The sequence below is a fragment of the Poecilia formosa genome, unplaced genomic scaffold, assembly GCF_000485575.1.
Source record: "Poecilia formosa unplaced genomic scaffold, Poecilia_formosa-5.1.2 Scaffold71, whole genome shotgun sequence".
In the NCBI taxonomy this organism is placed as follows: domain Eukaryota; kingdom Metazoa; phylum Chordata; class Actinopteri; order Cyprinodontiformes; family Poeciliidae; genus Poecilia; species Poecilia formosa.
In genome coordinates, this window is record NW_006800010.1 from 1,399,504 (window position 1) to 1,412,149 (window position 12,646).

General features: G+C 38.8%; 1 protein-coding gene across 3 annotated transcripts in view; it reads right to left on the reverse strand.

The window, feature by feature from the left end:
• Positions 1 to 12,211, reverse strand: part of dlgap1b (discs, large (Drosophila) homolog-associated protein 1b) — a 98,502-nt gene extending 86,291 nt beyond the window's left edge. For all 3 annotated transcript variants that reach the window (XM_016673174.1, XM_007555614.2, XM_007555615.2), the window contains exon 1: positions 11,997 to 12,211. The gene's annotated coding sequence lies outside the window, so the exon portion shown is untranslated. The remainder of the gene's footprint in view (positions 1 to 11,996) is intronic.
• Between the last annotated feature and the right edge of the window lie 435 nt (positions 12,212 to 12,646).

The window sequence follows — 12,646 nt, forward strand, 5'->3', positions numbered from 1 at the left end:
TCAACTGTTTAACCAAATAGCAATATACATTTCCCTGCACTTTCAACAACATAAAAAATTAACAGACCATTCACATTGCTTCTCTGCTTCAAACAGCCCACAATCCTGCACTACATCCCTGTCCAAACCTCTCCCTCTCAAAATGCATTCAAAAACAGTAAAAAGACAAAACTGTGTGGAACAAATTGAAAATAGACAAACATTGGCGAATACCAAATTGTTGGTTTTTTTTTTTTTTTTTTTTTTTTTTTTTTTTTTTTAAGCATAATATGGATTAAATACCCTTTAAGTTTAGGAGAAGCATTTAAACAAATGCAATTACTGTGGTGGATATCATCACTTCTTCACATACAGTCACACTGAAACCTAATATTAGCTGACTAATTAGTTGGGCTCCAGTAGTCCTTCTGCTCTCTACCTAAATGCTCTAGATGTTTCAGATATCAACTTTACCTTAAAAAAAAAAAAAAAAAAATCACAACTTTAATAACTGGAGAACTCTGGATGAAACCTCGTATTTAAGAGGTTTCACCCAGAGTTATGAGAGTGACAGGGTTGCTGTTTTATTAAGCAGGGATGGAAGGACAGGTGAGGAGAAGCTCTGCTCCAAACTCAGCCCACTCCAGATGTTCCCTGGCATTTTATTAATGGGACTTAAAACCTTTGGAACAGTATCCTGAAATATCTTACTTTTTAAAGCTGTGGTACGCCTTCAGGTTGGTAACCCACATACCGATTTATTATAGCAGGGTAAGCGGGGCAGAATATAAGATGATGCCAAACTTCAGAATTTTAATTTTGCAAACTATGACTCATATCGTCCACACTACTTTGTGTTGGTCTATTAAATACGTTTTCAATAAAAGTTAGTTACATGTGTGGTTGTAATGTGACAAAATGTAAATCATTATCCACTTGCCAGACAAGTGGATAATGATGCTCAAATTTTCATCTAGGCAGTTTTAGCATTTTTCATGTAAGATTTTTAAATGCTGTCAGCAATGCTTCCAGATTCAGAATAGTTCTTCCATGGCCTGAGGCTTTTCTTTGACAGCAGCCAGAATTGTTTTCATAGTTTGGAGCTGCTCTGTTTACTATAACCTGCCGATAACCTCACAGGAATAGCTCCCTCAGAATATGACTGCATTTTCATGGCAGAATGTCTAAAGGTTTACAACTTAATGACTCTACAAATGGTAAACAGGGCCATGATCGTGAGCCTCCAAATGAATCAGAACTGAAGAAAAACAACAAACCTAATCATTTCAAAGCCGGCTGCTATCGGTGTCACCAACTGAATTACCACATTTGGTTCCCTTCTCACTTGTTTCTGTGCAAAAAAAAAAAAAAAAAGGGCACTCATGCAGTGTGTATTCACACACACCGACACACATGTATGATCGCCATCTGTTGCACTGTAACCTCCCCAAGCTCGCCTTCCCTTGCTGTTCCACCGGGACATCCTCACTAATGATTCCTTAACTTTGTTACCGCCTCATTGTGGCAGTTAGCATGAGCCAAAACTAGATTTACATCTCGGTAATGGACAAAGCGTTGCACACTCATCTGCGTGACAGTTGCGCTGATTCACCAGTCCATGACGTCCATGTACAATGCTGACATCCACCTGCTCTCGAGTTACTCCAGTCATTTTGTCCATCTGCCTCATACCCTTTTGTGTCTGATAATACAGGCAGAACAGTCATGGTGCGACATTTTAAAGAAATATGTTTTCAAATTCAACTCCTCTTACAAACAGCTTTCTAGGGATCATGATGACTGATTAGTTGAATGCCAACAGAACTTTGTCGCAACCTTCAAAATTAGTATTTTCTCTAAGAACAAACTGACTCCAGTGCCGTCTGCCTCATTAAGAATCCAGTATGGAAACTCTTGTGTATATACAAAACAAGAAAGATTTGTATTTCTTTATCCAGTCTGAACATGTTTTGTCATTTGAAAGTTGTCAAACATAGAATGACTCTCTAATTGCCAGAAATTCAACCCACTGGTTAACTCATGCAGAGATCTCAATAAGTGGGTTTCATTTTGCTCTGAACGCATCAAGCAACTAGTGGTAAATAAAGAGAGACGGGTTGGTGAGGGATAACGTGAGCATAGTAAAGTTGGTGAGAGCTGGTTCACTGGCACTGACACCATGATGACCTTTTAGTCAAGAGATGAGCAGTTGGTCTTTGGAGCAGTTAATCCTTTGGAAAAGCTGGTCTTACAGACTTAGCAACATTCACTCCCCACTAACACACACACACATACACACACAGGAAACATTAGTAAAGCTGCAACAGGACAGTTTGTAAGTATAAATGAATTGCTTCAATATGTTACCAGGAATTTATGGCTTTGCATATACAGTACTGTCTTGAAAAAAATAGGACTAACTCTTGAACAGTTTATCAAGTTAATCATAAATTTCAGTGTGTTTCCACAGAATCGCATGCGAGGCTGTTAGTGGAAGGAAAAAAACCGTCTTGCAAGCAAAAACCTGTAGTCAGTCAGTCAGGCATGAATACCGTTTGTATTTTACCCTCCTTACTTTAATACCCCAAAGGAAAAATAAAATAAATAAAAAATTGTGGAACAACATATTGTTGGAAAAAATCCTCGCACCAGACTCAGAGTGAAACATAATATTAGCAGCATTATGGCATGGATACATTTTATTTTTCCTTTGCCAAAAGGCAGAGGAAAGCGGAAGCGGGGCAGAAGCCGAGAAAAGCCTGGTAGAGGATGCAGCTGATTCATGAATGGGATGGAGGTTTACCACAAGTTACAGCTCAATAGTTTGAATTCATTTTTGTTAGAAGGACCTCGTCAAAGTCCAGACTAAAATCCAAATGAGTATCTGTGGCAAGACTTAAACTTCAAAGTGCATAGATAATATTTATGTAATCTGGTTAAACTTTTGCAAAACCAAAAAAATTGGTAAAATGGAGTGCAGTTGAGCATGGGCTTTATTTGGGTTAATCAGAGTAAACATGGCTGAATGCAAGTGAATGCCTTAACCATGCATTATTTTCAGCAATCTTTTAATTCTTTATATAGAAGCCATTTACACAAATTGGTAAATTGAAACTAGTGGTAAGTCAACCAGATTTCCTTTTCAATTAATTAAACACAGTGAATATTAAAAATAAGATGGGAAACTTGGGGAAAAAAAGCATTAAGCATGAAAAAAAGGATATATATATATATAAATAAGGGATGCACCAATATCAACTGTTTAACCAAATAGCAATATACATTTCCCTGCACTTTCAACAACATAAAAAATTTACAGACCATTCACATTGCTTCTCTGCTTAAGTTTAATTCTCATCGTCTAAATGGGTTTAAAACTTTTCATGAAAAGGTCTGATGTATAAATAATAAAAAAAAAAAAAACAACTTTTACATCACAACTGATCTAAGTCCTGATAAGACCACAGTTTAGATCCAGACTTAGGATCTCTGATCTGTTGCCAAAATCCACAAAACATCCATCCATCCATCCATTTTCTGAACACCCTTGTCCCTCAGTGGGGTCGGGAGGGGTGCTGGTGCCTATCTCCAGCTAACGTTCCGGGCGAGAGGCGGGGTACATCCTGGACAGGTCGCCAGTCTGTCGCAGATCCACAAAACAAAACAAACAAACAAAAAAAAAAAACTGAGGTTTTTGAGACGTAAAAATATCAATTAATTTGCAAGACATCTTATACTGTATCATCTCATTGGTGAAAATAGAAAACTAATGAATTAGGGTGTTTAAACTGAGGATACCAGTGAAATGACAGCTCGTTGTGTGTGCTTCTTCTACACAGCACATTAGCTATCTCCGCCTTGTTCTACTGCTTGCTTTGGCTCCTCATTCATTGGCTCTTGTGCCTGATTTAGCCGGCGCCTTGGGCCAGCAGCATCTAGCGGTGGTATAGAGGGCCATGTAAATGTCACCATCTCAGAAGCTGTGCTCTGCAGAGCGTGAAATGAAATCTGGCAGAGTTTTAGGGCCCTGCCTCTCCTCACATGGACATTCCACAGTTCATGGGCCCCAATATAAAATCCATCACCATGCTATGATTACATCAAAGCCCACACCTTCTTTCTTTATAAATTATCTATTAGCCATGCGTGTTTCCATCACATCAGTACGACTGTAAAACTCGCATAAACACGATTCTTGTCATGTGATGTTTTCTTTTTGCTAAAGGAGCCTTGTCAAAATCGGCATTAGAAAGCGTTGATGTATAAGTCATAATTAATTAGAAAGGAGCATGCTTAAGCTTTGTACTCCAACAAATTTAGTCATATTAATTTAATGCTGAATCTAGACTGGCTGATGCTAAATCCAATGGAAGATGTTGGAAGAGCTGCAAGCTGGCACAGAATGGCGATGAGCAGTTGAAGGTTTCAAAGCAACAAAGCTTCTCTTGGCTTTTCTTACTGGAAAACCTGCCGGTAGACTCATTTTAAATATTAAAATCAGGAACACAAAGGGGCTTTTAGTTTGGGCTGATGCCAGTTGGATGCAAGACAACAGCTTCAAACCTTTGTGCAGAGTTAGGACTGCCTCAGACCATCTTTTACATTCTCTTTTCTTGTCAAGGATGAGATCAAAGAAAGGACAGGTCCTCTGTTTTCAAGCCCTTATAAAAAAAATAAAAATAAAAAAAAAAGGAGCATAAGCCATCCATCCACCTGGTGCTGTCAGACTTGGGACGAGTTCAATTAAAATCTCATATTTTTCTTCTAAAAGATCAGATCAATCAAAACCTGTCACTACATGTCATCTACCTTGTGCTGCTTATTGCTACTTCATCAGCTCAGATTTGCGCTTCTGATTTAAAAATAGGCTCCAGTGAACCATTCAGAGACCTACCTTTTCCAGCTTATCTTGTGTAATGGGCTCTTGAAATAAATCTCCTTGCTTTAAATACACAGGATCTGGGCTCACAAAGGCTTACTTCGATGTTTGGAGACATGATAGTCTGACCTCCTGCGGAGATTCGGACTAGCATAAGGTAACTTGAGGCCAACTACTTCTCCGAAGCAGGGAGATGTAGACAGATTCAGATCTAGTTGTGGAATAAGCTGATAAAACTCTTAAAAGATAACGATGGCATCGTGAAACAATTACATATTAGTGGAAGTATGAATAATTGTTGCTATACTTGCATTCAGGTGTGACACTATGAGAATCTCATACAGTGTGTTCGATGAATCAGGATTTTCAAAAAACAGAATTTACACAACAGACACACAGTTTGATCAGTTACATGGTTCTCATCCAAACTGACTTAAGAATTTTAAAATAAATGTAACTGTGATCACACACACTCACTCCCTCATGGGAGTGAGTGTGTGTGATCACACACACGACGATCTCCGGAAACCGAGTCGTCATCAGTGCCGGGGAGATCTTTGTCGTGCATCTGATTCATCGTCTTTCTCTGTCTACTGTCACAGCTAGTGAGAGGCGGCCAAGCCAGAGGCTGCAGGGTACTGCAGAGAGCTGTGGCATGGAGGGACACTGGCATAGAAGCTCCTCTGCTGCTCCAGAAAGTTAATCCATAGCTCTGGGAAACACCAAAACTGTCAATATAACCACGTGATTGAAACTGTCAATATAACCACGTGATTGAAAGTTCCCCAACTGATGATTGAGCTCAGCTTTCAGGAGGCTGTATCTCAATTGTGTTTTCAGAACAATAACCACTGACCTACCATCATCAGAAAGCCTGGCTCTGTTTTAATGCAAGATTATCATTTTGTTATGTCAAATTATGTCAAACTGAAATATAATACAACGGAGGTCACCGAGATATTTGGAAGACAAATGTCCCTACTCAGTGCCTGGGAACAGTGGAAATGTCATACTAATTGGTTATTGTGGCACATGAAATCTGCACTTTGTGGAGGTTAAATAGGCTGACATGACAGCAGCACTGACTGTGGATCATCACATCCCGGCGACTGCAGTGAAATTATTACTCCTACTAAAATAATTAGACAATGTACCTTGGGACTATGACACATTAAAAACACCATCTTACAATTCCAGGCTGACAGCAGACGCTATTACACTGTCAAGATAATTGTGACTGTAAAGTCCTCAAGTGTCCCTGTTTTACTAATTAAAAATATACAAAGTAAAACAGATTTGAATCAACTCTTTTTGATTAAAAAAAAATCCTAACTATTTTCTAAACTCCAAAATTCAAACTGTTTCCCCCCCAAAATAATAATTGCAAATAGTACCAGGAAAAATTGTTTTACTGATCCATAACCTATGATGTCTCTAGCCATGAAAGAATAATGTGATTTTTTTTTTTTCATTAAAGGCATGAATACTTTTTTCTCATCATTGTCATGCCTAAAGACAAGTGATCTAACCAATGTATGAGCACCTGCATACAGAAAATGAAACCTTGATTTCACTGTGTGCACATATCGATACAATGCTACCATATATATGAATGGTTATCACTGCTGTGTTTTTGTTTTTGCTACAACAAACACATCAGGCTTTGTGGAGATTCCTTATTAATAAGATCCAAATCTTCCCCATTTTTCAAACTTAGCATGCACTGAAGGTTTGTTCCCTAAGTAGTTTTCTGTATCAAGGTTTTTCCATGCTACTGTTCCTACGACTTTAAAACCCTGGCTAACCACTTGTTTGAACATAATTGGACTTTATGTTAAAAAGTAAGGCTTCTTCAATTTGTAAATAGTAGGCCTCAAAGTTGAAGAAAACTCTCAGACTACTTGAGCTAAAGTCACATGACCTACTGGTCCAAACGTCTATTCAGTTCAATGTGTTACTTGACAATCCTATGTTCTGAACGACATGATACAAATTGTTTTCTTTAGAAGCAAAATGTCACAAAATGTGATAGAAAATATAAAATGAATTGTAATTTGGGCAAATAAGCCCTGCTTGGCAATATTATGTTCTATAAATGAGCACCAACTATTACTTCATGTAGCCACAAGCAACAAATACAAAAGTATTTTTTTTTAAATAAAGTATTTTTCGTATTAAATGCCCAGCTCCTTTAACACTGAACTTAAACAACAATGGTTGTTTTGGACCTTGTGTTGTTCACCTAATGGTTGTTCACAATTCATTTTTAAATGCTTGTTAATTGTTCTTTTTATTTTGTTTTTGTACGCTTGATTTGGAACTGAATTGCACATGCAAAGTTAAATACTCTTCCAAGTACAAACATGGCATTTTAAGTATTTTTGTATTTCTAAAATCACATGTGATTTGATGTGATAATACAAGTGTGGCACTAATGAATCAGTAATTGCTGCAGCTCCAACAACAAGTGCACAATATGCTTAGTCAGTGCTGTAAATCTACTGTATGCTTTTTCTGCTTGTGAGCAGCAATGCCTGAGCTTATTAGATTCCAGGGAATCCAATACAGAAGCAGAAGTCTATATAAAATCAATCTTGAGCCACAGTAACCATAAAGAGACTTCTCACAGACACATTATTATCTGCATCAATTCTGCAGATGACCATACACTCCACAACACTTCATTAAAATCATCAACACACCATTATCTACGGGATGCCTTTACCCCAGAGGAGCCATTTGTATATCCACATTTGGCCATATATCTGTTCACCTTGACATCATGGAAAAACTAAATGAGAATCTGCCACCATCGCTGCCATTCCTTATACAGGCATGGCACATTGCATTCTTTAAATTCAGAATTATAACAAGGTTAGAATGTGTATACTCCATCACACAAGTTAAGTAACAGTTGCTTAGCATTCTACAGCAGACTCGAGCACTGAAAGGCATCTGCATCCGTACGGGGACGTTGATAAAGGCAGCTCTCCCTCAGTCTCCGGCTTAAGGCCTCCCTGGTGGATTATGTTACCCAACAATGGCACTGGCCTTTCACAGTTGGAGCATGCTCCAGTTGCTGGAAGGCATACAAACATGTCTTCCTTTCCTTCTCCCCACTTCTCCCACCAGAATTAACAGTGTCCCCTGACAAAAAGCATGTCTAGAATACATTTTTATACTACCAAAGCAAGTCCTATTTTTTGCAACAAAGAAAGAAGAAAACAAACTGTACGTTCATGACTGATGTCCAGATTGTTTTGATTCTTGGAAAACATAAAAAAAAGAACAGTCAAATTCTTTATGCTTAAGCTGACAAAATAATGGAGACAGACAAAAGTCTTGAAGTAACAATGGAGTACCAAGCTTGTTTGCAAACATACAAACTACAAACAGAGAGGAAAAGAGACCGGAAGGGGTATATTGTCAAACTGCCTTCAGAAATCAGCAAGTATGATTTATTTTTTTTTATTTAGCATCATTTTGAACAGTCCTATTTTCCATCAGACATTCAATTACCTATGATTTTAAAAAGTCATGTCACACAGAAATCTTGAACATAAACCTGCCTATCCAGGAAAGCAACAGAAATATCTAAGATCATGCACTTTGCCAGTGCATGATCCAAATTGATCAAAAATGTTTTTTTTTATTTGTCTCATCAATGATAATATCTAACAAATAAATGAGTCATGGTAATTAAAGAGGCAGTATTATGTGTTTTCCAGACACAGTGACATATTACAGCAGAATCAAACCACTATGTTATCTTCAGTTATTATAAAAATGCTATATCTATATATCAAATATGAATGAAAAGGCATTTTACATACTAATTTAACACCTTGAAATTGGTCCCCTGTCTCTTTAAAACCTTGCCGTTTCTGAAATTCCTCCTACATGAACTCATCACAACAGCACTCATCTATTAACCCTTTAAAATTTTTACCAGCGTAGCACTGAGAAGTAAAGTTAGGACATTACATTAGATTGCTAGTAGTTCTTTTACGACAGCTCTACGGCACAAAAGTGCTCTAAAATTACAGGATTCATACGGGAGTGCTTAGAGTAGTGGTCCCCAAACTTTTTCCTGTGAGGGCCACATAACTTTTCCCTTCTCTGGTGGGGGGGCCGGAGATTGTTGACGAAGGGGGGTGTCTTGGAAATGGAACATCCCCTGTTCTCCAACGCAAGTGACAGAGAGTTAGCGAGACATATTTAGACTTGACGGGGCCCGATTTGCCAACAGTGCGGCGTAATTAAAAATTGGCAAAGGAAAAAACACACAGGCAGGATTTACAGCACGTTGGAGAACACAATAACACCTGACTCATCAGAGCTGTCATCCACAAGCGTCATTACGACACAGTCGAGACTTTTGGCCTTCTTTAATAAAAGCTGCAGGGGGGCACAAGTTATGAGTAACAGGTCTGTCATCATTGCGCTTTGCAGAATCCTCTTGTGCGACAACCCCTGGGGTGTTAGAAAGCAATCATTGTGCCAATGCTCCTCTACCCTCTGGTCCTTGAAAACGCAATGGCCATTTGTTACATTTATATCTAGATGTATAATTTCATTTTAATTTCTGTGTTCTGATGCTTCAAAGTCAATCTCAAACAGCGCAACAACAAGGCCATTCTGTGATGACGCATTTCATCTGGACAGCATTATCTGCATAATCAAGCGAGACATGCTGGGGTATGTGAGAAGTGTGAAAAAGATGCAGAGATGTTGAATTATTAAACAGCTCTTATCTCACTTGAAAGCATCCCCAATATTCCACTGGCATCACCTACAAGGGATTAACTAAGGCAGTGTTTGTAGGCATCTTGTAGCAGAGAAGATGACTTTTAGTGCAGGTCAGAAAATACATATACTCATGCAATGGCATAATGTGATTAAATTTGGGGTGCTAATGTTTTTCCAGGGTGGAACGCAAGAAGAATATAATGTATATATATATATATATATATATATATATATATTTCAAACTTTCAACAGTCTGTTGATGGGGGGTATTCTCTTCATTATTTCATACGACTGTGAGAAGAACAGCCCAAAGAATAATGCCGACACCAATATGCCTGACAGTTAGTACTGTGTTTAGGTTTTAAAACCTCTCCTTGGCGTCAATAAACTGTTAAACCATTGGTGAAATGACCCAATCTTTGTCTTATCTGGCCATAAACATCTTCCTTATTCATGCAGGCAGCTGAAAATTTCACATGTGCTTGAAGGCGTTAATTTTGGAGCATGGTCTTCCCACACAGATGTTAAGCTCACATTACTGCAGTGGCCCGTTTGTACAAGTTTGAGCCAGTGTGAATTAAAGAAAATCACTAACATTGTTTAAAAGCTGTATTAAAAGTGCAGAGATCAATCATACACACATGCCAGTTATTAATATTTAAATCACTTTAAATTCTGTTGTTGCTGAAATGTGCAATGCAAATAAATGTGATGATGAACTTGATATTATATGTAAAGTTGAATAAACAACTCAGGAGCAGAAAAAAATTATTGGCTCACCGACAATAAAAAAAAAGAACCAAATAGGGTCCAGTCATAACATATTTGCAGAGGTAGATTCGTTTCATTTATTGGCAAAACTGAAGAGAAAAATCTGGACTACGATGCATGAGCTCCTAGAGTTCAGCACAGAGACTAACATTACTTGACAGGCAAAAAAATGGAAGACTTCTGTTTTCACAGTACAATGAAACCCCTACAGTCAAGGAAGAAGCAGACAGTCTCTGGCGCGTGAGGGAGACTGCTGTGGCCTTGTGAATAATAAGGAAAGCGTGCGTGTTTGGTCTTTTCACGAGTTCCACAGGCAGCAGTGGGAAGATCAACAGATTGCCGGATTGGACTGCTGCATACTTTAGATAAGAGAGCAGAAAAATGTCCGCCTTACACCTTTTGGTAGAAAAGCAAAACTAACGATAACACAAGGAGAGAATAGAAAAAAAAGGAATTCAGTTCAACTGCAGCGTTAAGACGTGTTTTCCCCGTTATTCAGGCTTTGCATTCTAATTAGTTGATGAATTATGGCTTCGGCATATTTCACTGACCTCTTATTCCTGATCTTAGGATTTCAGTCTACCTCTCTAGAAAGAAGAGGTTTATTGCATTCGCCTCAGCTCAAACACTATTGCCTAATTACTGGGTATATCCTAATAGAATAATTTTCATCTTCAACCGGCAGACAAACAACTTTATCACCCAAGACAAACCCCTCAAGCATTTAGATCAGACAAGTGATCCATTCAAATCGCATCTGGATTCAGTCTGGAGAGTAATTTGCAGATGTAACATTGTTCTTTTATACTGGCTGAATTGCACTGGCAACGCTACTTCAGGCAGTGTTTTAATGACTGTAATCACACAGTCAGTGTGGAGAAGTGCTAGTAGGACAGACTCAGAGAAACTGAACTATCTTTGAAGATAGCTGGGTACCAAAGAGGCTGAATAAGTTTGGCATGGATACATGAATGATCCATGTAGTCCCTATTACTAAGGATGAGGGCGAAAAGGTTTGAGAGTGTTCCTCAAAACTGAAGACATGCTGTAGAATGACTGGAGGTCAATTTAACATCCCACAGCCCTTAATGTGCGGTGAGATGACACTGAATAAAGCTGCGACCTCATCCCACAAGTGATAACAGCGTTAATGGATGGTAAAGAGAAAAGGTAGAAGTACGATCGCTGCAGAAAAACAGAAATCCTGCAGCTAGTCCTCATATTTAAATGCCAAATACGCAATAGCAGACGCAGGTCTGCCGTCAAAGCGCACGGATGGGGATGATTGGATATTCCTCAACTGCCTCGTTATCACAGATGGCGATAGTAGGGACAGCTGTCAACGCGCCAATTAAAATAAAGCAGTCTACCAAGTTTGTCGGGCATGTTAACCGTATTTATAAAATTACCAGAATTAAGACAAAGTTGTACATCTCCGTGCAAAAGAAAAAAAATCAGACAACACAACAGGACATTACGGTCTGAATCCCACCAGTCCAAAAGTGCATATTTCACATGGTCACTTTACTTGATGACAAACAAATTCTCTCTGCAGGATGAATGAAGCGTAGGGACGGGAGTAGGGGGGAAGCGCAACATGCACACATTTGCTGCCTACCTTGTCTGAGGGGAGTCCGTCCGGCAGCCCCTGAAAGAGTAATCCTGTGATTTCCGCTCAAATCTCCTTGTTTCCTTTAAAATGATCTGAAGTCAGCACAGATCACGGCACGTCACTTGCACGGTACGGTCCCGCAGAGCGTAGTATCTTCCTGTACCGCTCAGTCTGTGGGCTGCAGAGGCATCACTGAACGTATGAACCAGCGCTGCACATGAAGGGAGAGAAGGAAAAGCCGGAGTGGAGTATGTTTAAGGTGGATTCTCCAGCCTCCAGTGCACACTGTGCCACACAATCAAAATGATGGAAATAGTAAAATATCACTCGAAATGTTCATTCTGGAGTACTAAAGAGTTCTAGATTTTTATGCATCTTTCAGCTCCAGCTCTGCACCTTAAAAGCCTATAATTAATAAAAGAACAGTGGGATATGTTGATTGGTTTTATGTTTTTGTGTCTACAAACAGGTGAACTAATGACAATGACAAAGACTAGATGTTTTTTTTTTGTTGTTGTTGTTTTTTTTCTTTATTCTTTCATTTGTTTAGTGCAGGGATATGGAGAGGATCCAAAGAAGCTATGTTTTAGCTCAAAATTCCCATTTGTGAGGTGCATTAACTGCTTGTTTGATTCTCTGAACTCCAGGGTCAACAG